The sequence below is a fragment of the Haemorhous mexicanus genome, chromosome 4 (assembly GCF_027477595.1).
Source record: "Haemorhous mexicanus isolate bHaeMex1 chromosome 4, bHaeMex1.pri, whole genome shotgun sequence".
In the NCBI taxonomy this organism is placed as follows: Eukaryota; Metazoa; Chordata; class Aves; order Passeriformes; family Fringillidae; genus Haemorhous; species Haemorhous mexicanus.
The window spans coordinates 27,887,880-27,893,679 of record NC_082344.1 but is presented as its reverse complement, the minus strand read 5'-3'; positions in this window follow the sequence as shown (position 1 = coordinate 27,893,679).

The following is a 5,800-nucleotide window of genomic DNA, read 5'->3' as shown; positions in this document are numbered from 1 at the left end:
TCTGTTGCGTGTGAACTTTCTAAGATCATGGTTATATATATATGAATTCTTCTGAAATAAACAATTCATCTACTCATTACTAATCTGTTGTAAGATGAGCACAAGGAAATTCATTGAAAAATACATTCCATTTGAATCACCACTTTGCTTTGAAGGAATTGTTGTTATTCTCCAGTAAGTTACTTTTTTCATTGATTTTTAAGCAAGTTTTACATCTTCAAAGGAGATACTGGTTTTTGATGTATTTCCTTGCTTTAGGAAGGTACAACTATTTAATTTTTAATTCTTTATTAAAGTATTTTTTTCTACCAGGCAAAGTATTTACTTTAATACTTAATTTGAATCTCATCTGTAATTATCTTAGGAAAAAATAACTTTTTAAAGTGTCTGTTTAATAAAAGCTTTAAGGCAAACTGCATAGGAGTTGTAAATAATACTTTAAAATACGTTGTAAGTGTTAAAATGTAAATATAGTAACCAATGATACTTGCTGTATGGAAAAAACATTCATTAGTCATTTTGTGCCCTCTAAGTTTCTGTGAAGAAGGATCCACCGTGTCTTTCCTTTAATTATTTCTTTGTTGATTTCTTGGATATAAGCTGTTTGTAAATGTTGCTCTTGTGTATGACAATAATGTGTTATAGTAACTGTGATTGTTCTTAGACTTCCTAAAATAATGTGACCATTCCTAGTTATCAAATTATTTGAATAATATGCCTGAATCATACTTTTCACCTTTAAATCCAAATATTTGCAAAGGAGACTCAATTTTTGTTAATTCCCTAAGGAAGAAAAACTGAGACAAGCAAATCATTGGAATAACCTACTTTTAGATCACAGAGCAGACTAGAGATGGAGCAAAGTCTGATTTTGAGCGTAATCCTTTAGTCACAAACCAAATTGTGTTTTCTGCTAGTGGGATATTCAGCACATAAGAAAGCTTTTTGATTTCTGTATGAGCCTGTATGTCTGTACATCTTTGCTATGATCCTTGTCCAGTACATATAAAACACATCTATTCCAGTTCTAGGACTCCCAATGATTTCCAGGATTTGCAGAGCAGGGCACTGGCTTGGATTTCCTTCTGCAGGCTGTTACTCTATGGATTGGTAGGTGCCAGCAGATAATTTCATTTATGCAAACAAACCAAATGCCTATTGTAGTTCTTGACTTTTATTTTACTGTATTACCCCATCCTTTCCAGGAATGCTGTAGGTGCCTTAACAGCTCTTACACTTGATGCACAAGTTATCTCTCTACAATCTGAGAAGAATCTCATCTCCTTATCTTGCAGTTCAATTCGAAATGTACAGGTGTGTCAAGCTGACAAAAGTTACTACAATGAAGATGACAGAGAAAGCCATAAATCTTCTGGCAGTAGATGAAATGTACCTGTCAAAGGCAAGGGTTACATTCTACTTTGGGGGTTTAATCTATATTAGTTTTCTACTCAGCATATGGTCTCCTTTTTTTCCTTTTTTTTTTTTCCTCCGTATTACACTGCTTTTGAAGAAGATAATGTAATTACATGTGTTGTGGTTGATACTATGATCATAATACTTTCTTCTAATTTAAATACCCTCCACAGTTCCTGCATCTTCTTCCATTTAAAAGCAAAGTTCTACAGCAAGATTTGAGATACAAATAGGAGATACTGAATGTCACAGGAAGTGAACTGCAAGGAAGATGTAGCTTGAATTTATGCAGTAATGTAATTCTCCATAATACAGCTGCTCTGGGTGAAAGCACTGTAAAGGATTCATAGGATCCAAATTTGATTTTCTTTAGAGAAATAATAGTTCCTGAGTCTGAGGGCAAAAACTGTAAACATTCTCCCTTGACTACCTCCATGGATAGTTGTTCATTTCCTGCTGGCTTTCTGGCTTTCTTTGGTCCTTTAAATCACAATCAGACCCATGAAGTTGCCAAAATTAGCCTCGTGGTGTTTTGTGGAGTTTTTCTTGGCAATGCCTGAGTTATTAAAGTGAAAAAAAGAATAACTTTTAATCCTGTTTGATAAAAGCATTTAGCTATTATACCAGATATTTTCTTAAGTAGAACAGTAGTGGTATAGACAATCAAAGACAAGAAGAAAATGTATTTATATCCAGCTAGCCTTAGTCAGTTGGAGAAAAAACAGCAGTTGTCTCTGGCTGGGCTGGTTCTTGAGAAGATGATGTGCAGCAGGCATTCCTCTAGTGCTGAAGAGTGAACAAAACAATCCAATTAGAAGAAACATGAAACAAGATTATATGAGTCCAGCAGATTTAGTTAGCCAGAGAATACAAAATGGCTTTGATGGCATTGGCCTAAAGGATATATAAACTGCACTAAAATGCACTTTTCCAGTTCATGGGTAAAAGCTAATAAAGTGCTTGTCTCACAGTAAATACAACAATAAAAAACTGACTGGAGAAAGGTAAATAATTTCCAAGTTTTTTCTGTAAGACAAAAAAAACCAAAATTGCTATGTCACTGATTTGTAATTTTTTTTTTTTGTTCTTGCAATGACTTGCAAATGAAAATTTATTTTAGAACATTTTTCTTTGAGAGAATCCTATTTGAGTGTGATGTTAAGAAGAATTTGAAATTATTTCTCAGGTTTTCATATACTGAAATTAGTTAGCTCTGGTAAGGTTTATCACAGTGTCTCTTTACCTCACTTTTTTTTAAGAACTTCTATTCTACAGTAAGCTCTTAACTATTTTAATAAACTATTAGTAAAATAATACAGATGCCCTTTTGCTTGAGAAAATCTTAGTAGTGATTTCAAATAAGTAAGTGTTCATTAGAAGTAAGTTATGATGTGATTTTAAAACTCCTTTTACAAACAGCAGACCCAAGTGCAAAAAAACTCTTCGGTCATGATGAATGGTGAGGTATTAAAGAATATACTTCTCTGTGGCAGCAGAGGGATTGTCTTCTTTCAGTAGAGTTTTATTAACTTTTAATTTCATTGGTATATTAGAGAAATCAAAGACACAGCTTTTATGAATTGGCAAGGAATTAGACAAGGTTCCCTGACCCTTTTTTATTTTTCAAAAAATAAATCCATAAAAATTCCTCCTTTTCTAATTATTATTTTTATTGCTCTTCCAGCCATAGCAAATCCTATGATTCCGTGTCTTACCATAAAGAAAAATCACATAGCAGCTTAAATGAATGACTTCCTTTGATAACAACAAAGGGCCCCATTCACTGAAGTATTTGTAAAAGATTTCTTCTATACTTCAGGGGGAGCTTTGGGTATGGAGGCAGCATAGAGTGATTCCTCTATATGATCACACACTCAATATTTATATTTGAGCTGCCTTCTGCCAACATTGTTTTGGGAGCTTAGGAACCTGCAAGGTACAGTTGGGCTTGCAGTGTGTGTGACTTCTTCCTTGGGATGGGTTGTCCATGCCACACCATGGAGGGCTGGGTTGGGAGAGATCTGTACAAGCTTGGATAAACCCAGCAGTGTGTGCTCATTTTCGTAGTGTGTGCAGGAAGAAGGACAGCCATGCTGATAAGGCAGTCCATCCAATTAAGAAAGCTCTACTCTGTCATGAAATTACAGTAGCTCTTTGTGACACAGTGATGGTGTACTTCCATGAAGTGGTAAAAGTATATATTTGCATGGTGAATTCTAGGCCCAGGATTTTCTGTCTTGAATGTATATTTACAACTAAAAACTTGTTCTATCATGACTATATTCTAACACCTTTGGGATAAAAACTGCCATAGACCAACATCTTCACTCTTCAGTTTTGCATGTTCATTTTTATTTTATTTTATTTTATTTTATTTTATTTTATTTTATTTTATTTTATTTTATTTTATTTTATTTTATTTTATTTTGTTTTGTTTTGTTTTATTTTGTTTTGTTTTGTTTTATATCATAGAATGCAGCTACAAGGTAGTATAAAACTATTGTATTTGCAGGATGCCCCGTGGCAGGAAGGAATGATGAATCTGGCTCCATGTTCTCAGATGGCTAATTTATTATTTTATGATACTATTAAAGAATATTAAAGAATACTAAACTATACTATACTAAAGAATACAGAAAGGATAATAACAGAAAGCTAAAAAGATACTAATGGAAACTTGTGACTCTCTTCAGAGTCCTGACACAGCTTGGCCCCAGTTGGCCATTGAGTCAAAACCACTCACAGCAGAAACCAATGAAACAACCACCTATTGGTAAACAATCTCCAGACACATTCCAAAGGAGCAAAACACAGGAGAAGCAAATCAGATAATTAGTGTTTTCCTTTTTCTCTGAGGCTTCTCAGTTTCCCAGGAGAAAAATCCTGGGCAAAGGGATTTTTTCAGAAAATGTAAATGCCACATTAAACAATTCCACAAAACAGTAAAAAGTGCAAGGGTCTTTTGCTGCACTGAAAGGAAAGCTCCTGAATTTTGAAAAGCTGACAGTGGCTACAGCAAGCAGAACCTGCATTTTATATTTCATCTGAAAAATGATAACCCTTGGTGGTGCCTTAAGTTTTAGCTTTCATATTTTTTCAGATTCTGCCTTAGTGTGTAACTCTGAACTTTTATATAAAGGGCTAGCAAGTACCTTTCACAGTTTAGTTAGACAAAAAAAATCCTTTTCCAGCCTGAGAACCAAGGACACTGTTGCAGCTTTGGGCCCAAAAGTGTAACCAAGGATGAATTAAGGAGAGCAATCTGGGAGGACGTGACTTTATGACCTGTAACTGGACAATCAACCCCAATATGTAAATGGACCAAAACTTATAAAAGTGTGAAAACTCATGACTGGTCATCCATCTTGTGTCCATCTTGGGCAGAGCCATGGCCAGGCTCTTGTACTGCCCGGGGTGTATCCTTTGAAGGCCTTTTAATAAACACCTACTTTATTCCTTTAGCTCTGTCTGGCCTGGGTTACAGGCAGCATCATTGGCAATTACAACACCATAATGTTATACTGGTTCCATGTGCTCTCTACAACACTTTCTATGTCATCAGTTCTTGAAGAATTTTTGATCACTTGCTGCCGGGTTGCAGCCTCACTTCTTGACTAACATCCTGTTTCCTAGTCTGCTTAGCCATGCTGGGGAGAAAGCTCGTAGAGTGGGACACAGCAGAGAGGTTTCAGTCTATTTATAAGGCAGATGTCAGCAGTGCACCTTCAGAGTGCTTCTCAGCTGTCAGCTCGGTGGGTGTCCAGGTACGTCATGATGCTGTGTTGAGATGTCACCCACGTAAGTAACATCCTTTTTCCACCCTCTCATCTTCTGTGTCCACTCTTATTTCCTCTGGAAAGAATGTGGTTTCCTAGCAAGGGTAGATGTGTAACTGTTTGCTTCAGGCAACTGGTGTACCAGGGACTTCCTCTCCAGAGCATATTTGCCTTTTGATTTAGGCACAAACATAGGTACAAACATAGTTATAGAGCAATAATTGGAGCTGTAACCACATTTGACTGGTAATTACTTGTGCTGTGTGGGTGTGAAATACCTGCAGAGTTCCAGCCTAGAGGGCTCAGGAAACATTATTCTTCTGTATTTTCAAAGCGAAACTGCATCCCAGTTTGTGGTTTACAAGAAACTTGAAAATACTGGTATTGGTAGAAAAAACTGATCCATAACTACATGGTAGAAGGCACTCTGTGAGCCACAATTTCTGCTTTGTCCCCAGCTGTATCTACTCTATTTGTCTCCTGAACAACTAAACCTAAGTAAGATTAGTATATCTGTACTGGGAGGTCAGAACAGGAGAGCTTGGTTAGATTGCTGGTAGATGATGGAATGCTGTGTGTGAGGAAGGAAATTTCTTGGTCTTTCTCCC